This window comes from Orbicella franksi, chromosome 1, assembly GCF_964199315.1.
Source record: "Orbicella franksi chromosome 1, jaOrbFran1.1, whole genome shotgun sequence".
Lineage (NCBI taxonomy): Eukaryota > Metazoa > Cnidaria > Anthozoa > Scleractinia > Merulinidae > Orbicella > Orbicella franksi.
Window position 1 is genome coordinate 28672462 of NC_138145.1, and position 27386 is coordinate 28699847.

General features: G+C 40.7%; 1 pseudogene across 1 annotated transcript in view; it reads left to right on the forward strand.

Moving 5' to 3' along the window:
* The window catches only part of LOC145501597 (uncharacterized), a 53332-nt pseudogene extending 38753 nt beyond the window's left edge, over positions 1-14579 (forward strand). Inside the window, exons 14-25 of the transcript XR_014051249.1 lie at positions 304-457; positions 3662-3846; positions 6851-7013; positions 8314-8525; positions 8974-9158; positions 9489-9587; positions 10172-10270; positions 11084-11686; positions 11943-12154; positions 12429-12469; positions 12643-12740; positions 13843-14579. The product of XR_014051249.1 is annotated as an uncharacterized LOC145501597 (transcript). The remainder of the gene's footprint in view (positions 1-303; positions 458-3661; positions 3847-6850; positions 7014-8313; positions 8526-8973; positions 9159-9488; positions 9588-10171; positions 10271-11083; positions 11687-11942; positions 12155-12428; positions 12470-12642; positions 12741-13842) is intronic.
* Positions 14580-27386: the final 12807 nt, after the last annotated feature.

Here is a 27386-nt window from a genome sequence, read left to right on the forward strand (position 1 = left end):
CTAAATACTTGAGGAGTTGGAAGAATACTGAAAAGTTTTGAAAACCTTGACCTGCGTCTTGGGTTTGAATAACTATCTCGAATTCTCCCAACCCCTCACGTGTTTAGTTGAGGTTACGTAAACACGGAAAAAGGTACTCATCGGTAAATCTGAAGCTCGACGTCCTAACTTTGAAGACCGTCCATGAAAACAGTAACAGCCCAATAAAGTAAATGCAAGTTGGTTTTAAGCTGGGAGAGGTTTCAACTAGGTCTTTGTTATTGGATGTCCATTTTACTAAAATGAATTAACTGGTATTAACAGCGTTTGACCCAGAGATCGGATTTCTGATCAGTGAAGGATATCCTGTCAGCTACCCAAGGTATGCGGACAATGTACATACACATCCTATTCCAGAAGGCTGGTCGATGAACATTTACTTTCAGGATTTTGATGTGGAAGAAAGTCCAGATTGCGGGTAAGTGATATGGCTGTGATTGTCGAGGTGTATCAGTGTATCTAATGTAATGTAGCGACGTGTGATGGTGTTACGCTTCTGATAACATTTTATATATTCAGGATCCTTTGATCCTTCTACTCCTGCCCGGGGTCCAGGTATATGCCTTGCCCTGCGAAAACCCCGACGTATTTGGCTCCCTTATGGGTTTGGTCTCGCATGTTGGAGAGAATGCAAACATGATGCTGCATTCCTATGTATTTCATCTCCTGTTGATCAAATATGGATATTATAATACATATAGATTTTATCGTTATCTAAGATTATCAGTTTCATATTGAAGGATCACACGTCTTTAATTTTTGAATGACACGTGCATCGTAAGTTAATTGGCATATTTAAAGTGCCTATGAAATGAAATTTTTGCCCCCTTTTTTATTCCAGAAAATTAAAGTCAATGTTACGCTGATTCATAATTTTCCAATTTAACCTCTGGTCAGGCGCGTAAAACAATTTTTTTATCTCCCAAACCAAAAATGCAAGTGTCGTAACTAGTGACGTCATAAGGTGTGTAACTTTCGATTGCGCCACTTCGCGTCGGTGTACGTATTTCCTACAAGGTTACCACTCGGTGAGCTTTTTTTTTGGGCGATTTTATTCAGTGGAAAATGTCCTCAGATGATGAATTATCCAGTAATACATCATCTTGGCCTGATGTTGAGTCAAGGAAACAGGCTGTAATTGGTTAACTATAAAACCGTTATACCTTCAAAATAAGAAAATGGCGAAATTGCCTTTCGCTTTGGCAAATTTAACCTGATTTAACCACTGCGGTCGCGATTCTTTACAAATCTCACACACATACTACAAACATCAAGCTTCAATCAAAGGCATGCTCTAGTTGCTTCAAACAGTATTTCACCTTTTTTGCTTGGAGGGGAGAATATGTGTAATGTAAAAAAAAAAATGCAAATCTTATTTATAGTGGTCATGCACTTAGCTATACAAGCACTAAGCTTAGCTAGTTTACAGGCATGCCACTGAAGCAAAGGACGCAAATATTTCAAATAAACATAACATTGTTAAAAATCCTAACTGGCAGGAGGCAGACCAGTTGGCTATTTACAACGCGTGACCGAGGATTTGAACTCGGGACTACCGAGAAACAAATCCCGCTAGTGGCAGGATGGAGGCCTTGAACACGAGACCTCCGGATTACAACACCAGCACCCTAAACCACTTGACCACGTTGCCTATCATATCATTCTTTTATCAAATCCATTGTCAGTTCTTGTTGTGTTGTAGCAGCTTGCATTGAAGATACTCTCCTTCACACGCTCGCTCGCTCGCTCGCTCATAATCAATACTCGCCCGCTCTTTGGGTCTGTCAAAAACTCGGACCAGAAAAATTACACAATTCTGCGTTAGCCGCGGATTGCTTCAAGACGTCTTGCCCGGGTGGGGAGTGGGCACTACTGGAATTGACCTATGCCTCATTTGTCGTCGTAAACTAAATAATAACTTATTCGTGCTTAGTTTCGCGCGTACTTAATTTTGCGTTTTCCGCTAGGCGATATTTCTCGAGGTTTTAATTTCGCTATTTCAAGAAGACAAAATAAATAAACGGAGAGTTAAATTACGCGAAAATACGCCAACGAAGGTCTTATTTTAATAATCTGTATAGAGGCAATGAATCATCAATGTGTCGAACTAAGGTATTTCAAACAGGAACTCTTAATTAAGGTACAAACGCAATCAGTCATTCTCCTGTGTGACAGTCAGTAGATTTAAATGTCATCTAGATGCTCAAAAGCATTTTCTGTTCGAAGTTTCGTTCCACTGACTACGTCTACACCAGCCGTCTCCCATCCTTTTGCAATATCCTTCAGTGATAACTACAAGAAACCGGTTAATGGTCATTTTGATAACTGTACACTGAGGCCCCGTGCACATGCGCTGCGCCGGAGAAATTTAAGAACGCAACAATCACCGATCACTTTGGATTTGTGTTTGAGGAAAACTCGAGCAGGCAAATCACGTGTTTTCCGTAACGTCATCGTTTTCGAAAAGCTCCGTTTTCAAAATTTTTCCTTCTACATGCGTCCAAACGCGAAGCCGGCGTTTTAGTTTAAATTCCTCCGGTTTGAAGAGCGTTTCGAAAAGTACTGTTTTCGTGACGGACTAGTGTGGACGGTAGACCTAACCACAGAAATAAAGCTGCGTTTTCAAATTTCACCAGCGTGCTTTGGTCGGGGCCTGAAAGAACTGATCAAAAAAAATGATTCAGCTTTAATGGACGCCATTTTCGTGTTGAGTATTTAGCTTTGAGAGTGTGTTTTGTTCGCAAGTCGTAAGTTTCGCGATTTTTGTCAATTCTCGAAAACGCAAAAATACAGGCGCGTGAAAGTAAGTAAGAATAGTTCTTTTCACTTATGATCCCTAAATTTTCTTCGTAGCATCTGGGTGGGTTTAAGAGGTAGCTGAGAATCGGATTGACGCTTTTTTTAAAAGTTATTGCTGCGACCTGAGATCTGCAAATTTTTTGAAAACCGATAACTGAGATCTAACTCCCCCATCTAGACACTCTACTTAGACTGATTCGATTGTCTATACCAAAGCATATGTGGACTGTCCAAAGCCTGGTACAATTTGGTACATATAAGCATACCTTCTTTAAGGCTTAGTGCTATAACGACTTTCTGTTAACAGTCAGCTGCACGCTTTGTATTATATATAGTTACCTGTTTTCAGCTGGCTCGACAGATAATACGCGTAGATATTTTGCGAGCTGTGTAGTATTTGAGAGCAACGACTGGAGTAAAATGTCCGCTCGTATTACCTGTCAAGCCGTGGAATAAGGGATGTCATTTGCGACTGCATCCCTGCATTTGTAGGTTATCATTTTCTTTTAGTTTACTGTTTTTGGTTCAAAAGTTAGTCACGACAATTCATCTCGTGTTGGAACACATCATTTTGTTCGGAGAGCACTCAAGAAGCTATTTGCTCTAGCTCTGCTGTCCCTCAAGCAGCTCTTGTGCTTCTTCCCGCGTGCATCATAATTCGATAATGCACGCTAAAGCATGACAATTCTTATTGCCAGGTTGTATCAGGAGCCATGGTAGTATGTAGTTTTTAATTAGATTTTTTTTTGGAATGTCTCACGAGTTTACTCAGTTACTCGGTTTTAGTGGTTTGGTGCAAAACTTCATTTACCTTTCTTTGTAGCAAAGACGTTTTGCGAATTACTGACGGGATGGGCACAAGACAACGTTACTGTGGTAGCAAGACCGGTCAAAATCTTCGTGTGACTGGAGACCAAGTGGAAATACTATTCCACTCAGACGGAGCGATTGAGCGAAGAGGATATTTGCTAAATTTCACTCTGGTTTCATTGCCCTCGGTTTCAAGCGGTAAGCGGGACCATAGAGAAGCTGATAAAACTTGAAGAGTACACCAAGTTTATCTCCCACTTAAATAACTTCTAACATTTCATTTAAAGTTGACAGTTACTTGTGATAATACATTGTTCGTGGCTAGTCTTATGCAGCTCGTTTCGTCCCGGCCAAGGGACTCATCAGAGACCTTTCCTCTTGGCAAACTCGTCGGGCATTGTGCTTAAAAGTCACGTTCACTAACAAAATGATGACAGCAATCTCGCCTTAGCTTATATCGCATAAAGATCCCCGACCGCATTTCATTTCCACGAGAAAAACTGGAACACGAGTTTTCTGCAAAACTAAGAACAATAGTGTGGTAAGAGACGATTTCTCTTGAGCGTGGTAATTTTCAATTCGCCAAAACAGAGTTTTGTCATCGATTGCTATAGTAAACGTGAACATTGTCATGAACATTTGGCATCCTTAGCCACAGGTTCGCGGATACCCTTTGACCCTATTCAGACCAGGCTTTTGGGCTTTTCAAGGTCTTCTAGTGACTGGAAACCAAGTGAAAATGTTAGTTCAATCAGACGACTAGATTGAACAAAGAGGATATCGGTTAGTCTTCGCTCTGGTTTCACCAGCCTCGGTTTCACTACCCTTGGTTTCACATGGTAGGACCATAAAGACGCTGATTAAGCTTATCAAGTTTACCAAATACATACATTTGACGAACTGATGGTGGTTTTTAGCAAGATCTTTCAACAAATTTTAGATGCAGGTCAATTATTTCCATCCTCTCACGTTTGGAATGAACGTGCAAGGTTTTGCAGAAAAATGTTACAGGGTCAAAGGTCATTTTTTCAAGAAAATTCGACTTTTGATCATTTATATTTTGTAAAAACAAAAACAAGGAAGATCATTGCAAACGTAGCCAGGTAGATAATTTAAATTTGCATAGAAAACGCTCATTTATTGATCAATACGTGTAAAATTCGCTACCAATTCTCCGATTTACTAAATGTTAATAAAGTACCATCAAACCTGTATTTTGCGGACCTCATATTAAGCGGACACCCTCTATTAAGCGGACAGCAGTGCAAGTCCCATTTTTCTTTTTCCGCATTCACCGTAAAAAATACCAGTATTCAACGGACACCTCTATTAAGCGGACGCGGCAAACCTTAAACTGGACTTTTATGGTCATTTCTACCTGTATCAAACAGACACTGCAAAAAGAATGCTTGATTTTTTTGTCCACGTTTCAGTAGATCGGTCATTTAAGTTTCCCAACAACTGAGCTGTCACAGAAATGCAATATTTTGTTATTTGGTTTTATTTTTACAGAACTTTTGTTCTTGTTTGATTTTGTAAACCTACACATGATTCGATCAATATAGACACTGTTACTGTATACTTAAGGTGGCTGAACACAGTTTTTGATACCTGTGTTTCATTCACCTTTTTCTCTAAAACCCTTGATCCCTCGGTCGTCAAAAATAGCAGCAAGCTAGTTAATAACACAAACTTTGGTTTTTTTGTTGGTTAAGCTGACGTATGTGCCGTTGCTATGGCAACATAAATAAATATAAACAGGCCTTTAAAATCAGTTTTGTTTATTTGCAGAAAATCTAGTCATTAGATTTTCTTTATAATTTGCATGTTACAAGCTTGTAACGATTCTCACAAGTTAACACCATTTTGCTAATAATTTAACAGAGAGATCTTTAATTACCCCTTGTTGAAGGTTCACTGGAATATCTAGAATTTCTTTTGTTAAAGTTCAATCATTTTCAATACTCGAGTTACTTATTTACTTAAGTATTTTCATGCCAAATTTCGTGAAATTCTAATGAGTAGTTCTCGAGAAATAGGCGTATTTCCAAGAGTGCAATTTCCATTCAATCGCAATTTTTTGACTTACTACGCATGCGCTGCATTTAACTGGGTTCTTTCGGTAAGAAAGAAAAAGCTGAGAATTGCTGGGTTCTTTGCATCGTTACCTTTCCTAACATATCTTTGTAATAAGAGACTAAAGCCATCAATACGCTGCGTTCAATTATAGCGAAAAATAGCACAGATACTGCGGGTGTTGAGTAAATAAAATAATCGCTCTATTGACGGCATGTTTGTTTTTTGCAATCCTTGTGCACGCGCTGAATTGCATCAGCAAAAGCGCGCGCGAAAACTGTGTTCGGCCACCCTAAATCGCTCTACCTCATGTACTTGTCATTGCTTATGGAAATACGGTATTTCAGAGTTATCGATCGTTCACGAGAATGCTATTTGTCTCTTTCAAGGTCTTTTAATAATGACCAGTATTGATGTGACCGTTTTACAACGAATTCAGAGGTAACCTGTTTTCAGCGGACACCCTGGATCAAGCGGACACCCTGTATTAAGCGGACACTAGCAAGGGTCCCGTGGGTGTCCGCATAATACCACCTAATACAGGTTTGACTGTAATAACGTTTTAAAGAACGTTTAAAAGGTCATGAACTTGTGGCGTCTGTAGTCACACAGGCTCGCAGATACTCTTTGACCCTAGCGAGACAGGGCTAATGGACTTTTTGAGGTCCTCTTTGACCAATGGGGGATCAGGAAGAAGGGGGAGGGGCTTTTGGAGTATTTAAGTCATTACTGACCATAAACCCTGTACGTTTTATAACACATCCTAAACATTTTTCTGCGAGGTCCTTGTCATGGAATGGATCTGCCATCTTGGATTTCACGACATTTTGCAAAACGCTAGAAAATTGCAAAAATTTGCTCGCAATATTTTCTTTTTTTTAATAGTCTATATTTTTCTATATCTTTCAGTTGAACAGCAGTCTTAATTATAATATATATAAAAGCAAAACAGGACGACACGCTTTTTCATTTAGTAAAAAAAATTCAATTTTACAAATTGGAGTTATGACTTCATCCAAATTTGGCAGCCTTCAGAATGTTGATCATCCAGTTATTTCCAACGTAGTCCTCAAACATTACTTAAACTCCCAGCCTCCTTAAGATATAAATTTATTATCTTTTGCAGGGCCTACGAAGAGGAATTCTGATCAACCAACACAAGAAACCGCGATCTTCAATGAGAGGATGATTTACATCGTATCTGGTATCGCCTTCATTCTGTTGTTGGTGCTATGTTTTATTCTTGGTTTCTGGTGCTACAGACGGTCTCATCACAAGCGAATCAAAAGGTTATTCACTATTATTGGTAGTACTTACGAAGAAACATAGTAAATAAATTGGTTATTGCAAAACTGGGACAATCAGCAGGAGAGATTCTGAATGTTTTATAATAATAATAATAATAATAATAATAATAATAATAGATTTGTATAGCGCCATATCCATGGCTCATGGCGCTTTACAGTAAAAAATGTTATTAAAAATAAAATTTACATTAAAAATTCACATCAGTGATAAAAAATTACTAACAAATAAAATAGCTAAGCTGTAAAAATGAAAGTAAAACTAGGAACCATTTTACAGCTAAAAGCTCTACGTATAAGTTAGTTACAAAAGGTTATTCACTATTATTGGTAGTACTTACGATGAAACATAGTAAATAAATTGGTTATTGCAAAACTGGGACAATCAACAGGAGAGATTCTGAATGTTTTACCATTTTACAGCTAAAAGCTCTACGTATAAGTTAGTTACACCCGGTTCCATTCTCAGCAGGCACACTGTTTTGACACGCAGTGGAGACCTTGTCTCTTTGTTTGCCTAAATTTATTCACCTAAATAGCAAAGAAAACCTTACTATTATAAATTGACCCTACGTATAACATATCCGAACCACAGGACGAACATAGTTTAACCTTGAAATGTGATGTTCAGACAAGAAATCGGATGTGAAATGATTTGGTCAAATGATGGGAGGCGCAGTGATCCACTGGTTAGTTAGGGAGCAGTGGGAAAAATAGAGAGAGAAAAAAATAAGAGAGGAGTGTGGTACGGGAAAGCCAGAGAACAATCGTTCACTCCTCGCACCAAGCCCTTCTCCCCTTCTTTCCCTCGCCATTTTTCGTACTGCACCTCAACGAACTTTGCGCGTTGGACTCGGAATCTGCTAGCGGTCCAGGTTGGTGCATTGGCTGGGGTTTCTGTTTTGTGTTCCTGAGTAAGAAATGTAATTGGGAATCTCCCAAGCTCGGAATATTTTAAAATGGATGACGCCAAAGTGCCAGCTCAACCTGAGGAAACGTGCAGAGGTAGCCTGCAGTGGACTAGCATGTCATCTAGAGGAAATAACAATACCTCTCGCTCGGAAGCCAGGACAGCTTCGATGGTATTTACTTAACTGCAGTCTTTACTGTTACGAAACGTGGTATCGAATTTGGAACTTACAGGCAGAATGGCTGGGTTTCATCGCCAAACTTTACGACATTCATCTTTTAAACAGCAAGATTTCACTCAAATAGTAGCATACTGCGCTATACTACTTGATAACAACTCTTTTTGTGCTTAAACTATTTTCACATCGTTCCACAGATCAGCTCGTTCAGCTCGCGAAATTATCCCGCTAGACAAGTGGGAACTTCTTCCCGAGCAAATAGAATACCAGGAAGAGCTGGGCCGAGGAGCGTTTGGTGTGGTTTACAAAGCAACTCTAAAGAGACGAGTTGGAATAGAAGTGTTTGAGACTGGAAAGACACTGAAGCCCGAGGCGCCATGCCAGGTGGTTGCAGCCAAAGAACTGCAAGGTAATTGCAATCATCATGCAAAATCATGTATAAAAGGGCGAATCGTTACACAACTTGGGTAGGTCCAGTGTCTTTAAAATACACCTGAAAGAGATTTAAATTCTCGGTGATCGTGCTTGGTCTTTTGCAATCAGATCGTAAGCTGTGTCTCACCAGTCTAAAGCTTAAGGTGATATTACGAACGACAAAGCTGAGCCATTTCTCTTTATAGTGTGAATATGATTAAAACTAATCATCTGTCGCCTGTTTTTATTTTATTTTCATGTCCCATTATTCCTAAATTGGACAGCAGATAGTCCTGAGCATGAAACGCAATTGAATTTTCCGTCGGAATGAACTCAGACCGTGACTGAAGCAAAGCCTAATATATGGTGGATTGATTTTTGAATCTGGTTTTAAAATCTTCTATTCGTAGCAAATAAGAATTTAACTAATCATTTGTGTTTAGATGATCCGAGCAAAGAACAAAAAGAAGAGTTCTTGCAGTAGATAGAGCAGATGAAGCTGTTGGGTGCACACCAGAATATTGTATCCCTGGTTGGTTGCTGCACTTTGCAGGAGCACAAGTTCCTGGTGATAGAGTACGTTCCGTTTGGTGATCTGTTGCAGTGGTTGCGACGCAGGAGACGATCGGTAAGACGCTTTCCAAAGGAATATTTAATCAATTTGATGTTGCCTCAAGTGTTTGGTAGTGATGGATTTAACGGTAAGGCAGTGGTGTAGTCCTTCACGAGACAGTTTGTGCTAATTATATGGGGCTCTTGCAAATCTATCAAAGCTCACAGTTTAACCTGTAGCAGCTATAGGATTTTCCGTGGCTAGATGTCTCCCAAGTAGGCTGTGTTGGGTTCTAAATAATTTCCAGTCGATAATGTTCAGCTCTCATCTTGAAACTTAATTACTTCCACGTTTAGACCAATCGTGCTAGTTATTTGTGACCTAATCGTGTTCATTGTACTCTAGATCAATCGAAACCAAGGCATTGATGGTAACGAGGAGAAGAAATTTTATGAAGAGAAGGACGTATTCAATGCTCAAAAAGAAGTGAGCGAATGTGACCAAGTAGGTGCCTTACATTAAACGCTATTGTAATCAGATCTGTTTGGGGCTTCAAGAACGTGAGTGGTGTGATGGAGTGGCGGCGAAAAGTTCTGAGGCCTTTGACTTCACCAGTATGTAACTTGAGGGAAGGGGAATGTTGTATAGTGTATTTAGTGTATCTGCAATCAAATATTTTAGGCTTTAAAAGAAAATAACCTTTCAATTGATATGTCACATAGCTCACTGCCAGGGTGTATTGATCGGTGAGCAGGGGTTATTAGGAGAATTGGTGGTGCAGGGTTGGAGGAAGGAGGGAAGGAAGGAAGGAAGGAAGGACGGACAGAAAAAAGGAAGGAAGGAAGGAAGGACGGACGAACAGAAAAAAGGAAGGAAGGACGGACGGACGGAAGGAAGAAAGGAAGGGCAGACGGACAGAAAAAAGGAAGGAAGGACCGACGGAAGGAAGGAAGGAAGGAATGAGGGAAGGACGGACGGACGGACGGACAAATGATTGAATGGATTAAATGAACGCACTGACGAATCGGCGAGTGAATGAAAATATCAATAAGAATTAAAATATTTAACATTTAATGCATATTTATCAGGGAGAACAAGACCTTCAGGATGAAAATCGGGCCTTGGCTATTCCTGGTGGTTTGCAAGTTAACAAAGAAATCGCTATGTCCTCTGGACAACTTTCTCAGGTAAGAAACAGCTTGAATACCACTTAAGAATATATTATCATTAATCTCCAATTTGTCGTTACAATGCTATTAGCCAAATATCCTCTTCAAATTTGTTTTGGAAAAACGGTTTAGCCCCGACGTCAAAATTTCAATAGGAAAGTTTAAAAGAGTATTTCATTCCACGTGAAAAGAAAAGTTGACAGATATAAAAAATATTGAAACGTGATCAGTTTAACTGCATTTAAATAGCAGGATGGGAGTATGGATAAATAGCCAAGGACATCCCATAAAAGGACGAACTACAGCCTTTAGATGGTTCTTTAAATTCCGGAGATAAAGGAGCTATCCCCCTCTACTCTCACAAAAATTTACCCAGTCTGAACTTTCGCTTTACCTCACCCTCCCCTCCCCCCACCAATCTAGTCCGATGTAACTTTTCAGCTCTGACCTCTTGACGGAATGTAAGGTTTTAAAATGTCTCCCGCCTTTCGGGTATCACTCCTCCTATTTTTTGTTTTTGTTTTTAAGAAGAGAGAGATTTTGCATTGAAACCAAAATCAAAACTGAGAAAAAAAAAAAAAAAAAGGAAAAAAAAAACAATTGAACAGCAGCGCAACTTCTACATATTACTACAAATGTTTTACAATCGATATAAGGAAAACTAACCAAGTTTAGCTTTTTTCTTACGCTACATTATGTTTGAAACAAGCACCCCAATTTTTATCCTGCCCTCCCTTCTCAAAATATGAATAACGAAATAATTTACACACGCTTAGTTTACTATCATTACTTTTTAGGTTATTTTCTTTTTTTCTTGCCTTCTTTATTCAGGAAAAAAGCAACGATTTACTTCCTCAGGAAAACATCGTATTGATGCCGATACCATCGATATCAAAAGAAAACAGCAACGCTGTCGCCATATTGATATCAAGTGAAAAAATTGATGATGACGAAAACGAAGACGACTTCCTGGATCAGGAAGGAATGGAACTGCTGCCGATGCCATCGACATCACAGGGAAACAGCAACGCTTCCGCCATACTGATATCAATTGAAAATATTGATGATGATGATGATGATGATGATGATGATGATGATGATGATGATGACGAAGGGGAAGAAAACAGTGGCGGTTTTCTGTTTCAGCCAAAAATAGAACTGCTGCCGATACCATCGACATCAAAGGGAAGCAGCAACGCTTCCGCCATATTGAAATCAAGTGAAAGTGATGATGATGACGACAACGAAGAAGACGACTTCCTGGATCAGGAAGGAATGGAACTGCTGCCGATTCCATCGACATTACAGGGAAACAGGAACGCTGCCGCCATATTTATATCGACTGAAAGTATTGATGATGATGACGACGAAGAAGAAGACAGCTTTACTACTCAAAAGCTGTTTTCCTTTGCTTGGCAAATAGCAAAGGGAATGGTAGGTATTAATATAGCTATTTCGAAATGAGATGAAATGTAAAGATACTTTCTAGTAGTGACTCTCGACCTCCACAAGAAAAGTTTTCTAAACAAATCATCTGAATGTCCGAGATGGGTCTTACGTGCCTCGTTTAGTGGTAATTTCAAACACCCTTAATAAGATTGAATACATGGCTTACAAAAACGAAAAAAGTATCATAATCATTATTTCTATAAATAAATTGTGCTCTTTTAATTCTTTCATGAGTTTTTAGAATCATCTCGCAGAGAAAGGCTTCATTCATCGTGACCTTGCAGCTCGTAATGTTCTGGTTGGCAGTGATAACCGAGTCAAAGTGTCAGACTTTGGGTTGATGAGACAGATATACGAGGACGTGTATAGTGGAAAGAATACGAAGAAACTTCCTGTGAAATGGATGGCCCCAGAATCAATTAATGACAGCATTTACACCATAAAGAGTGATGTGTAAGTCAATCTTTCTGTGTGACGGCAAAGCCTTTTCCTTAACCCTCAGACGCACACATGGAGAAGTGCAATTTGCCCTTTCGAGGATTTAGCATGTATTATCGAGTTATGATACGCAGGAAGTTTGGAGAGCACGAAAGAAGCGTAGAAGTTGCTCGTGGGGCAGCTTGTCATTATAATACAAGGACAAAAAGAGAAAGCCTTAAAATCTTAGTTGTGTTGAGTACATGTAATTACAAAGCAGCACTTATTGATGTTTTATATTTTCATATAGCTGGTCCTTCGGCATAATTCTTTGGGAAATGGCCACCATGGGTAAGTTAAACGAAAACTATTACTTTTTCTTATTTATACTAAATTCTTTCTTCCTTTATTTCCGAAATTAGCCATTACTTTCTTATGAGACAATAATTTGTGGTTGATGTTTTCTCGGTTTGTTAACTTACCTTTTTATGACTTATTAATATTTTTTTTTCGATGCATTTCAGGAGGTGTGCCGTATCCCACGTTAACCAATCGAGAGCTGTGTGGACTTTTGAAGACCTGGTTATCGCATGGAAAGGCCTGATATGTGTTCTGATGAAGTGTAAGTGATTAAATTAGCTTGGGTTCAATTGTCTTTCCAGAATACAACTGATACATGAGAACAAGCAACTATGTCAAGACGCATCTATCGTAACAATTGTTAATGCTGCTGCTAACATAAGACAAGGGGCACACATGAAGGCAACAAATAGCGCTGAAGAACACATTCAACCTACGGACACTTCAGTTCGCTGTCATAAGAACAACCAATGTTATGGACCAGAAGTTTATCACTTTCCAGTGTATCAGTAACATGAACTATACACATCCAAATTTTCACAAGATTTGTCTAAACCCTTGCAATATTGCGATTTAGCAAATAGCCTAAAGAAAACATGCGCGCTGATTGGTTTGAAATCGTGTCACGCATAGAAATCTCGAGCGAATAATCTAATTGTTTCAGTATAAATCTACTAGTCGTTCAAAACTTCAAGTTATCTAAATCCTCTTGACAGACACATCGAAAACGCCAAGAAACGGCCGTCATTTCGTTAACTAGGGCACACTGCTACGCTACTCACTATCTGATGGCATATAATGATGGCGCGAGCAAAAAGAATTTACATTTTGCTGATCAAAGTAAACAAGCTTTTTTTTTCGGCTCCTTTCCCAAACTTCTACTCGTGTTTCTATAACTCGATGGAAACACGGTAAATGTTTTCTATTAAAGCATGGATGGGAATTAAGGTTTAGAGAGGTTAATAGGGGACACAGAGCGATAAAAGAGTCACAAATTCAGTAATAAAACCTAATAAATACTAATACAGTGTAGTGAAAATTAAAATTGGTCTAGTTACAAAATTTCCTTATAAACAACTAATCATTGACATAGCTTATCATAAGATTTACTGATGATACATTTCTGGGCGCGATCCAGGATGCAATACGTCACGTTCATTTCATTTTCACATTATTTTGGATCACAACTATTGAAAAATTTCGTTTTTTTGCGCATCTTGCCCCTCCATGCACCTATGCAATGTCGAGAAACTGATTTAGCCTTGTAATGTATTTCAAGTTGGCTTTAACAAATATTGTAGATTGATCGGGTTTGTTCCGCAATGCAGTTATTTAACTTTTTGTCATCTTCTAATCCACGATAGATATGAACTGATGTCTGAGTGCTGGAATGAAGATCCATCCTCTCGTCCCAGTTTCTCGGAGTTGATTGACCGACTGGAGGTGTTCATGACGAGGAATATACCATATTGCGACTTGGACAAGCATGATGAGACACGCTCTTACTACAACGTGCCCGTTATCGCTGATGAACACAGCGGATAAGAAAGTGACAGAAAGGTCTACAGGATAATGCACTATGGATGAGAACTTTAAACTTTAAAACGCCATATTTAACTTGAAAAAGAAAAAAAAAATGACTATATATGCATGTAATCCAGACTTCAATCCTAGATAGACCTAGTTGAGACAAACTCAAGAATTGCGCAGATAACCATCTTTCGTCAAATACTACAACCAAAAAAATTATAAACCTTGTGCTTATCCACTTCTTAAGCCATATCCGTTCAATGTTGTTTTAAAATGTTGCTAATATACGAGAAGTATTTTTTTTAGATGAAAAGAAAGAAAAAACAACATCGTTAAGGAGGAGGAGGCGGGAAAGATAGAAAGGTAGCTAGCCCTTAATAGATTTTTCTTGTCTCAGCAGTTCTATCAAGGACGGTTATTTAACATAAAGAAGTAAAGTTATGAAATAATTTGAAACATGTACCCATGCCTCGATGTGCTAGTTGTGTAGGATGCTAGAAACTGAACTCGGAAGCAGTATTGAAAATGGAGGCGCATCAATCATGTTAACATTGCTAGCTGCAGGTTGCCGAACCAGTTGGCTATTAGCAAAGATAAAAAGCTGAATTTGAGACTGCTACATATCCTGTTGTAGCTAATTGTCTGCCAATATACTAATATAAGCTTAAATATTAAAATATGTTATCTGTGTTGAATCTGATTTTATTTGTTTGTGGTTGTGGTCGCCATTGAATATGCGTGGACTGGTTTGGGGTCTGGAACCAATCGGATACGAGAACTGGAACAACCGAGGATCATTGCAGTAATTTGTGTTGTTCGACCTTTGTAGTCGAAGATGACCAAAGACATCTAGTTTGTTAATAAATTTCTACGGTGTGTCCGGAGGTGGCTGATGAGACCAATCCGGGCAAGGAAGCCTCTCCCACAGGTAGGGCAGAAGTGGGTAGGGGCTGTGTTATTAGTGCTAGCGGCTCTTTCCTTGCGTACTGCTCGCTTCTCGTCGGCTTGACGGGACCTGCGTTCCTCTGCTGCGGGGGCTCCTTTGGTGATGAGTTGGCGCCAGGAGGGTCTGTCGGAGGCAAGAGACTCCCAGGACTCAGTGCTGATGTTGAAGTCTTTTAGGGAGACTTTTAGACTGTCCTTGTAGCGCTTTCGCTGCCCACCAACTGTGCGCTTGCCAGAGCAGAGTTCCCCGTAGAAGAGCTGCTTTGGAATGCGGTCATCTGGCATGCGGGAGACGTGGCCTGCCCATCTCAGCTGGGCCTTGCGCATGACAGTGATGGCACTAGGAAGGTCTGCCTGCTTCAGGACTTCTGTGTCCGACACTTTGTCCTGCCAGCGAATGTGGAGAATGTTTCGGAGGCACCGCAGATGAAAATGGTTGATCAGCTTCTCATGCCGTCTGTACGCAGTCCAGGTTTCGCAGCCATAGAGTAAGGAGGTGAGAACCACAGCATGGTAGAATTTGAGCTTGGTATTGAGGCTGATTCCTCTTCTCTCCCAGACTTTCTCCCGCAGTCTCCTGAACGCGCTGCTTGCCTTGGAGATTCTGTTGTTGATCTCAGCGTCAATGTTCGCATTGCGAGAGAGTGTGCTGCCCAGGTATGTGAAAGTCTCTACTGGCTGTAGTATCTGACCATTCACCGTTATCTGCGGCTCGTGGTACTGCTTGTTCGGGGCTGGCTGGTACATTACTTCTGTCTTCTTGGTGCTGATGGTGAGGCCGAAGTTGTTGCAGGCTGTGGAAAAACTGTCCATCTCCGCTTGCATTTCTTGCTCATTGCTGGCATTGAGGGCACAGTCGTCAGCAAAGAGAAAGTCTCTAAGAATAGTTTCCTTCACCTTAGTAACAGCCTGCAGCCTCCTGGGGTTGAACAGTTTCCCATCGGATCGGTACCTGATGTTAATGTCAGGATCACAGTCCCTGAAGGCGTCAGACAGCATTGCCGAGAACATCAAGCTGAGCAGCGTCGGGGCCAGGACACAACCCTGTTTGACTCCGTTGGTCACTGGGAAGGCTTCGGATGGTTCACCGTCGTCGAGGACTCTTGCCATCATGCCGTCATGGAATTGGCGGACGATTGTGATGAAAGTGCTCGGGCAGCCGAATTTCTCCATGATCTTCCAGAGGCCTTCCCGGCTGACTGTATCGAAGGCCTTGATCAGGTCAACGAAGGTCGTGTAGAGGTCGCGATGCTGTTCCATGCGCTTCTCCTGGAGCTGACGAGCAGCAAAGATCATGTCACTGGTCCCACGACCAGCACGGAAACCACATTGGCTCTCAGGGAGGAGGCCTTGCTCCAGGTGCTCCAGCAAGCGGTTGAGCAGGACACGGGCCGAGATCTTGCCTGCTATAGACAGGGGGGATATTCCTCTGTGGTTATCGCATGCCTGGCGATTGCCCTTCCGCTTATAGATGTGCACGATTGTGGCATCCCTGAATTCTTGCGGCAGGTGCTTTTGGTACCACATAGACTGGAACAGGCTTGTCAGCTGACTACGAATGGTTTCGCCACCTGTCTTGTATACCTCAGCAGGAATGGCGTCGGGGCCTGGTGCTTTCCCTGTGGTCATCTGCTTGATGGCTTTGTTGACCTCTTCATATGTAGGTGGGGTGTCGAGCTCTGTGTTAATTGCCAATTGGGGGAGGCGTGCGATTGCTTGGTCATTGATAGCTGCAGGGCGGTTGAGCACACTGTTAAAGTGCTCTGCCCATCTATCCAGGGTCTGCTTCTTGTCGGTCAGCAGGGTTGAGCCGTCTGCACTAAGTAGGGGAGAGGATCCAGAGGACTGTGGTCCGTAGACAGCTTTCAGTGCATCATAAAACCTCGTTGTGTCGTGTCTGTCGGCATATCCTTGGATTTCATCGGCCTTGGCGCTGAGCCAGGAGTCCTGCATAGAGCGGAGCTTAGCTTGGACTGTGCTGCGGATGTTGATGAAGGCAGCTTTCTTCACCACGCTGGTCGGGTCGTTCTGGTGGGCCCGCAGCATACGATGTTTTTCTTCTAGCAAAGAGTGTATCTCACTATCGTTCTCGTCGAACCAGTCCTGGTGGTGTCTGGTAGCAGGGCTGAGAGTTTCCAGGGCGGCGGAGTGAACTGCGTCTCTGAATGATCCCCATTTCTCTTCAACACTTTCAAGATTGAGTTGGAGGTTCTTGAGTTTGTTGTCCAGGTTTAGTTGGAGTTTTTGAATGGTGTCAGGGCATTTGAGTTTTTTAACATTTAGTCTTCTGGGGACTTTCTTCCCCTGAGGCCTTCTATTCGGCTGGATAGAAAAATTCAGTTTTGAGATAATCAGGCGATGGTCCGTCCAGCAGTCGGCGACACACATGGCTTTGGTCACTCGTAGGTCCCGCCTGTCCTTGGCCCTGGCGATGACATAGTCAATGAGATGCCAGTGCCGTGAACGAGGATGCATCCATGTTGTCTTGTTGCGAGTTGGCAGGCGGAACATGGTGTTGGTAATGGCCAGGTCGTGTGAGGCGCACAGACTGAGCAGGAGGAGACCATTGCTGTTGCATTTTCCTACTCCATGTTTTCCGATGGTTCTAGGCCAGGCTTTGTGGTCATTGCCAACGCGTGCATTGAAGTCGCCGAGGATGATGAGCCTCTCTGATTTTGGGACAGAGTCTATGAGGGAGTCGAGCTCTTCATAAAACCTGTCTTTGATCTCATTAGGGTTGGTCATGGTTGGGGCGTAGGCACTTATCAAGGTGGCATTTGTCTTCCGTCCAAGTGGCAGCTGCATTTTCATCAGGCGATCGTTGAGACCCTCAGGAATGCAGGCGAGTTTATGGACGTGTGTCGTTTTGATGGCAAAACCCACTCCTGCCTCCCGTCGCTCTTCGCGGCTGCGTCCGCTCCAAAAAAATGTATAGCCGCCACCAGTCTCTGTCAGCTGGCCTTTGTCGGCGCAGCGTGTCTCGCTGAGGGCCGCGATATCAACTTTATAGCGATCAAGTTCCCTAGCCACTAATAATTTGTACAATGTTGATGAAGAACGCGGGCATAAACAATGCGGTGCAACTGGGATGAACAGCTGTAGATTCTAGCTGTGAACTCGTAGGTTAACAAACAGGGGGTAGACATGAGAAAGGACGCGGTAAAGATAAAAGAAAAACAAGGGTGATGTGCACAATGTTCGACTCACAGTTAATGGACCAGAGCAGGCATGAATAAAGGCGCCGGGAATCTACGTATGTAGATAAAACAATGGCCACACTATATCTCTCCGGGGTTTGGCCAGACTGGAAGCATTAGCGCAACTTGAATTTCTGGCAGGAGTTAAAAGCCCTCGTGCTGGTAAAATAAGAGGGTCTGAATGGGGAAGGGGTGGGGTGGTGGCGGTGATGGGAGGGACGCAGATGTCAGTTATCAGTTAAAATTTTGATTGTCTATTTGTCAGCTGTCAGTAAAGTGGCTGTTACTAATTAACTGAAGACCTAAAACCTCTCCGAGGGCAGTTTACTTCTCCCCGATACAATGATCCGATTAAAAACTATCATATAATGCGTACTATTCGGGAATAAGCAAACAGGTATAAATCACAAAAATAATTGTCAATAATTATAAGGATCAAATCGGGCCAGATCGAGGTAGATCCTAGTCTCCTTCGAAGCCGTTATTGGGGTCGTCACGCAACTCTTCTTCCCACTAATAGTGGAGAGAAGCGTTGCGTGACGACCCTAATAACGGCTGCGAAGGAGACCAGGCAGAATTTTAGTCATAAAATTACCGTATGTAAAAATGTATCCTGTCTACTTGATCTAGCGTTAAGCTTACATAACACTTGTTTGGTTTGGTGGTGGATTTCTTCGTACTAAACAAGTGACAGGAAACTCATCCCGATACAATCGAGACAAAGCTCTACCCAGTACTACCCAGGAGTGCCTCGGTTCCCGCTCGGTTCAGACCAGAGGTTCAGACAAAATACACTTCTTGAGAGATGAATTGAAATAATAACAAGTTAAAACTAGGTTCCTCTACGAATTATTCATATATAGTTGCTGACTGGAGTGCGAAAACACTAAATGCAACCTAACAACTAGGGATCCGCCCCATCCCCTAATAAAAATCGAGGACTGTTTTGCCATCCGACACGCTCACAAAGTCAAGTTCTTTTCGAACGCACTGAAATGCGTTATTACGGGCTACCCAAACACCAATGAATTTCTTTCCAGAAGGAACGAGGACGGAGGCAGGGTCCACTCACAACAGTCTACCACTAATATATAATCGTGAAGGGTTGAATGAAGAGAGAGCAAAATATGGAGAATATTGTCACGACACGAACTCGCGAGGCTAACGCGCGAGATGTGTGAACTCTCCCAGCACTCTTTGCAGGGACAGTTCGTCCATGTTGTGGACCCGCGAAAGTTGGACGTGACTGGAGAAAAGGTTGACTTTTTTGTTATTTACCGTTTATTAAGCGCCTTTCTTTGCGCTGCTTTCATAATTTGTTTGTAGAGAGGATTTCTCCTATCTTAGTACACCTTTTTTTGAGTTGGCGCTGGCAATGTGCAGTGAATTCCATTTTCAATGTGTCCCAGCTAGATTCCCTCGCTTTGTTCTGTATGAAACATCATCATGTGGCTGCCCCCCCCCCCCCGCCTCTCCCCACCATATCTTCAGTATTTCAGCGAGTGTTGTTTCCCCCGGCTTTATGTTCAGTATTGCCACGAATATGGGTAGTAGGGAAGATCAAATAAAAAGAAACGCTACTGATATCCATCTTGGTAGGTGAGTAGTTTTATTTCAGATGAATTATTTGTCTTTGTTTAAATTTTCATAACAAAAGATGTCTTAGTTATTTGGGGTTATAGTGCAGCCCTTTGTGTTAACTGCTATATGTTTTGGAAGGCAATGTTATTGAAATTCTTTTATTTGTAATGTACATTGTATGAGTCAATTTAAACCACCACATCCCCCTCCCCTGTGGCAACCACCATTAGACATAAAACATTGGGTGATTACAGAAAATGTTCATACCCTACTGCAGGCAGCATGATCATTTTAACCTCCCCTTGCTTTTGAAAATTCCAAAATGCTCTGCCCCCAATGCCCTCCGAATTCCAAAATTGTTAAACCCCCCTCTCTTCCACTCGGACAAAAAACATTCAATTTCTCTTTATAACGTTTCAATGGAAGTAACAGCCTTTTGGTAAAAAATAACTTCAAGTTTACAGGATTGATTTCTTGTTAAAGTGTTTCATGTGCAGCCATAAAAAGTGGAAAAGTTTTAAGGGAGGCATTCAGAAATATGTAGCTATGTGGGTTACTCAATTTAATTCAAAAATATAACTAGCGTAATGGAATCTTGTGTCTATTTAGAACATTTGTAGTAAATCAAGGATTCGCGTTGGTCATTGACTCTTATAAGATGTTGTGGCTCCTAACAAAGCCAATTTTAGCAACCTACAGTGCAATAACGAATCTGCATTCAACGAAGCAGGGGTCGGTGGCTGCTAAAAGAGCCGTTGTTTAATATTTGGTTGCAGCACCTTCAGCCTCCACCACAGCTGGAATCACCTTGTGCAGAACGGGATTTATATATTTTACACTTTTCTCCCGCGTGATTCTCCTTTCCCAGAACTTCTTGATCCCATCCACCAGTTCTTGCTTGTTGAGTGGTTTCACCTTCGATTCCAAGAAGAACTTAAGCTCATGTCACATGTCCTCGATTGGGTTAAAGTCAGGACTCTCCAGGGAGAGTACACCACCAGTTAATGTTGTGTTCCTTGAAGAAGGTCTAGGCTTGTCTGGATGTGTGCGTCGGGTTGTTATCTTTGATAGAACGGTGATCAGGAAGTCTTTCTCTGATGAATGGAACAAGCGTGGTCTCTAGGATGTTACAAAAATTAATAGATCAGCATCCATGATACCATCAAAGATGCAAATCTCTGTGGCACCATGTCTGCTAATTCCTCCCTAGACGTGAACCTTTAGTGAGTGCTTTGCCTTGGGCTTTCGCTTGGTTGGCTCATTGAACTTCCAGTAAGGTGTGTGCTGGTAATATGCAAGGGAAATGGAGCACTTGTCACTGAAAATCACGTTGTGGAAAGTGTCGCCTCTCTCCTGGAGTCATTGTGTGTACTCCAACCGCTTGATTTTGTTGACATCTCATATAAGCTGGCAGTATCTAGTCCGCTGTAGAGGCAGGTCTTGCCGCTTGCGTGATCTTCGCACAGTTGATGAACTAACAGCCACTCCCTGTTTTACCAGCTTCTTCTTGATCTGGGCACTTGTCATCTCATCGTTATTTTGCATTTGCTGATCTATAAAAGCTTTCGCTTCTACAGACAGCTTTTGTGATCTCCCAGAGCGTGGTAGGTTTGTAACGGAAGCGGTAATGCACAGCTTTTTGATAATGTGAGTAACACTAGGATAAACCTTCGCGTAAAGAGTGGGTTTCATGCAGGAAACTGTGTGTTTTATACTAAAGGAAAGTGGGGGTTTCAACATGTGTAGAGTGAATAACAGTAAGGAACTACCACAACAAGTTTGTTGCAGCTTTCATGCTTTTGGGTTTTGGAATTATAATAACAGTTAAACATTAATTTGACAATAAGTAGGTAACTGGGGTAGGTAGGTGGAACAGTTGATCCAGTATATGAAGCAAAACTTGGCAGTTGTAATGCTGACTTTACAGAGAGAATATTCATGTAGTCACTCAAACATTTGTAGTGAAGTCACAAGTGATAAATAGAGAGAATGTTTATTTAAAATTTCTAAACGAATTTTTGGGAAGAGCGAATTATTGCTTGAAAATTCGCAGCACATTTTCGGGAAGAGCGAATTATGGTTTGCAAATTTACAACAAATTTTTGGGAAGAGCGTATTATTGTTCAAAAAATCATGTGGATTGAAACAATAGGTGTCACAAATTTGCGGCAAAAATCAACGACATATCATTCCAAACAAATTTTCCTTGAAAAGCCACGAAAAATCAGGAATTTTGTCAAAAATCACTTGCATTGGTTTTACACAGTACTGTAGTACACCGTATCCCACAAAAGCTCTTGGGCTTTCTTTGGGGAAGCAAAATGGACAAAAAAGAATTGCATTGTATCAAAAACCGTGTGGAGCAGTTCTAAACTTTCCAAATGTTTGAACAACTTTTAACTACAAATACTTTGATTAAGCTGGATAGGTACTGTAGGTTACTAAGTGAACCCAGTGATGCTTCAAAAGCAATTCCCAATGCTTACTTCAATAAATATGGAAGATCACCATTTCTCTTGTATTGCAACTGTTGCAGAAAAAACATAGACATTTATTTAATGTTTCCCTCTTTTACTTACATGTAGAACTTCTAGATTTATTTAATAACTTAGTGAATTACGAGACCAATGTAAGGGTGACTGCTTCAAAGGTGACTTGACCATATGGAACAACAAAGGTATCACTATCGAAGGAAAATCTTGTAAGGGGAAAATCTTCCGGCATTTTGTCCAAGATGCAGTATAATGATTGTTACTCACTCTTCCAAGCAAAATGGGAAGCAGAACCAATTTATCAGTTCAATCATGGTCCAAACATACCCCCCCCCCCCCACCCCCTTGCCAACAAACAGAATAACTTATTTGAGAACATCTCAAAGATGTTGGCAGACAATAAATTAACACAATTCTCTTTTAAACTACTTCATAGGATACCATAAATTATGTAGTAACCAAAAGGGAACTTAAATTAAACCTGATGATGAATGCTTTTTTTGCAAATGCCCAGATTTTCTTGAACACACATTCCTGGCTGTTCTGTTGCCAGGGACTTTAACCACCAATTAATGATGATGTGGCTTGACAATGAACTAAAATCCCAAATTAATATGACTAAGCAGCAGATCCTTTTTAATGATTACACACCAGCTGCAGGATCACAAGGGCTACTGAGGTGGAAATTTGGAATTTTCATAATACTAATGAAGAAGTATATAGATGTACAACTGTAAAATGATGGAAAAATTCCCACTAGGTAATCAGTGCAAACAAAAACTAAATATTCAGTTGAAAATCAATGGAAGTTAAATAGCTAGGACCTACACTAATACCCTGACTTTATTTGTTTGTTGGATATTGCAAAGCTGTGGTAGGGGTAGGGGGCAAGGAACCACCATAAGGCATCCCCCTTGATGCAGCTCATGGGTCAGGGGAAGGGTATTGAAAATGGATGCTGCCAAGCTAGGAATTTGTAGTGATTTAATACAAAGCCAACATCTATAGTCTTTTCAGACACTGAATAGTGCACAGCTTGTTTTCAACATCTATAGTCTTGACACTAAATAGTGCATGCAGCTTGTTAAACCAAACAGAAAGATATTGCCTGTGTAATAACAGTCATCTAAAGCAAATACATGTAATAATATGCGGTTTTTTTGGTTCAGCTTGTTGTATCTATTGTTTTCATTGTTTCTCATAACAAGTCAAATTACATTAAATTGTGAGGTCACTACATGTACTTTTTGAATGGTTATTACTTTCAAAGTGTCGCTACTTTCAGCATTTTGTAAATAACCATGACATTTAATCGCTTCTTTCATAGGGGGATATTACTTTAAGTTAATACATGCAAATTCATTTTTATAGGTTAGTGACCACATGTATTATGTACATGTTTAGTAAATCTAGCAGGTAACCCAAGTTATTCTTAATCCCTTGGTTATTGCCATTTTGTCATGCTAGTCTATTAGGTTTCTGGTATCCGTTTATAACCCTGGGGGAAGTAAGTTACTGTTTGAGTGAAGTGCTGTGTTCAAGAACATTAAACTCAAGGACATTGGGAAGGCGTCTTAATCTGAGAACCATTTCACTTAGTGTAAGTTATGCCACTACACCATAAATAATTATACAATATCTAAATTGTTGTATTTCTTCTTTTGAACAGCTGAAGTCAAAATACGTCAGGACAAGACAAGAGGAGGATATTATCCATAAGCTTATTGTAGATAATTGATGATTTTATTGCAATCCAGGACCAGGTAAACACTTGTGTTCTTATGCAGTGATCAAATCAAAACTTAACCTGGTTCCTTCAGGGGAATCCCCCAAAGGGCATCCTTACAGGGTACTCCAAATCACCAAAAATAGGATCATCAAATTCTAGGGTCGGAAAAAATTGAATTGTACCACTTTTTTTTCCTTTTTTTAAATGATGCACTATTGCTATAGGTTGCCACAGGTCAGGATCCAAAATAGTCAGGGAAATTTTAATTTTTCAAAATCAGGGAAAATTCAGGGAATAAATGGAGAAAATGGGAAGGTTCCCTTTTGTATACCTTGGAAAAAAAAAAATAGACCAAACTACTAAAACTACTGGCACAGCTTAAAACAATTCTGTATGTACATAGGGTTCAGAACCACCTTAAATTTTCAAAAATTTATAACGACCCATCAAAATCTGACTGCTGGAAACTGTTTTGAGCCACCTGAAATTTCCTTATCAACTGACTGACAATGTGTCACTTGGCCAAGACAAATTCTACTCAGGTTTTCAAAGCATCAGTCCTTTCACACTAGGCATACTACTGAATGCCACTTCAAGTTTTTTCCTTGTGCTTGGCCACTGGACCACTGTTGTTCCTTTGTCACCTCGGAGAATGGGACAGTCACTTCCTCAATCTCCCTCCCAGACACTCATCCACCATTCTCCAACCTTGTCGTGATTCACTATTATTTTCCAAGTTTAAATATGTTAAGGTTTAGTTTTGAGTTGATCATTGCATTCTGTGATGTAAAGCAAGTTCTGCTTTTAATTTTGAAATACCACAGACATGCTTGCTTGGTCATAATAATATGCTCCCTCATCATAGGTCTGCAATGCATGTAGAGAGCTTTATTATCTAGCTCTCTGCACGCATTGCAGGCCTATGATGAGGGAGCATTGAAGGGGTGAGTGCAAAACCATGCTAAGTGACGATTTGGGTGAAAAAAAAATTTTTTACGAAAGGGCTTGAATTTTTGCATGTGGTCTTCAATGTAATAATTATAAAACACGGCCCTGTATTTTTGTTGCTGGTTTTTGCTTTGTTTTCGAGTTATAATGTATGCAAAAATACTTGGCTTTTCCTAGCTATGTCTTTAGGAGTTTATTTGTTGAACAGCAAACAGGCAGAACGTTTATAGTGTATGAAGTCAAAATCAAATCTCACAGCATATATAGAGCGGAAATCTGGGAACAGATTGTTTACATCAGTTATTGTGATGTGAACACAACACATGAATCGATCAAGCGTCAAACGAACAAAAAAGAGGTGTGCTGCATTAGACCTCTGTCAACTAATATCTTAAGCATCGTTTTAAAGTACCTTGTATGCCTGCCTGGTGGTTGAGAGGCATTATAAAGTCTCGATAAACCCGTAAGTCATCAGCACATTTTAAAGAGTCAAAATGTGTTCTGAAACTTCGAAGGCAGCTGATATACCGTAATCGTGTCATCGGCGTTCAAAGTCAGATCGAGCCAGGCAGCAAAGTCCAAGAGCAGTTCTTGCCCAAGAGAAATACCCTCTGGTGAGTCATGGCCCAATTGCCAAGTGTTGCTATCATCAAAGTTTGGAAAGCGAGAACTGGTTTTAGACTTATAAAATCCGCTGTGTCTCTATGACTGGCAGCCGGACAGGTTTTTCAAAATACTCTGTGTCCGGTAGTCAAAATTATTTTTTAAAAATTTCAGTTAACAATGTCAAATCCTTGTTTATATGGCTGAATACTAATTTTGGTGAGCCTGGCACCCGGAAATATCGGGATTTATAATGTAGACTATTAGAAAGTGACCGGCAGTCAAAACGTTTGAATAGCAATCCGGTTAGCCTAAAAAGCACTGCGGTTAGCCTAAAAAGCACTGTGGTTAGCCTAAAAAGCACTGCGGTTAGCCTAAAATGCACTCCAGTTAGCCTGAATAGCACTCCGGTTAGCCTAAATAGCTCTCTGGTTAGCCTGTTTACGGTTAGCTTTCAATAATGCTAAGGGTAACTATAAATAATTAAGAAATTCCGGTTTTTTCTGCCGTCTGGTTGCCGTGGCGCAGTGGTCATGAGTATCGCTTGCCATGCTGACGACCGGGGTTCGATTCCTCTTGGGCTCGCCTGTCTTTAAGTTCTTTTTATGGTGTTTTACTTTATAAAAAAATTTCTAAGTCTAACTGTCGGACATGGAGTATTCTAAAAAACCTGTCCGGCTGCCGGGCATGTAGCCACAGCATATAAAATTTGTCTTGTATCAACTGCCATGTTCCCCCCCGCACGAGGAGTAAAGACCCTTCCCGGCATGCATTGCGATCACGTTCTGCAGACATTTCTCGAACTGGTAACTAGATTGTTTAAATGTAATAATGGCCAACAAGTAGCAATCGATTGTAACATAGATCTGTGATCCAGGTTATGTTGATTTTATTTCAAATCGGCACGATTTGTAGTGTTTTGAGCTTCTGGGATCAGCGGAAATGCAGATGTATGGAGACCCATACGTTGCGCAGAAGGGTTAGTCTGTTAATCTGTCAGCCCTATTTACAGAGTGTTTTCGCTTGAAGTCATCAGATTCTTAAATCCAAAACTAAACAGCGACCAAAGTTGTTACCCTCATCAGGGATAAGAGGTACCAGCACATTTTGAACTTCGAAGTTATGGCGGTACGTGACGTAAAGCTATGATCACGTTTGTCGAAAACTATGTATTTATCTCATGATTTTTAGCCATTTAAGACGTTGCTGTATTTGGAAAAGTGCTTATTGAAATGTTTTTTTGTTTCATTTTATTTTAATTTACTCCTTTTTTGACCTGAAATCAACATTTTTGAGCTTATACGTTGCGTGAAATTACCATTGTCAGGAGCCCATCATGGGCTCCTGCCAGTTTGCTGTTTTCTAAGTGAAACCAACATCCTTGCCGTCACGCATTAACGTCAAATCAACATTTTAACCTATTTAGACTTGAAATCAACATCATTGAGCTTATAGGTTGCGTGAAATTACCATTTTGCTGTTTTCTAAGTGAAATTAACATACTTGCTGTCAAGCGTTAACGTGAAATCAACATTTTAACCTATTTAGAACTGAAATCAACATCATTGAGATTATGTGCTGCGTGCAATTGACATTTTGCTGGTTTCTAAGTGAAACCAACATCCTTGCTGTCACGCGTTAACGTGAAATCAACATTTTAACCTATTTAGACTTGAAATCGACATCATTGAGCTTATGCACTGTGTGAAATTGACATTTTGCTGGTTTCTAAGTGAAACCAACATCCTTGTGGTCACGCGTTAACATGAAATCAATATTTAACCTATTTAGACCTGAAATCAACATCATTGAGCTCATGCGTCGCGTGAAATTGACATTTGCTGATTTCTAAGAGAACTCAACCTCCTTGCCGTCACACGTTA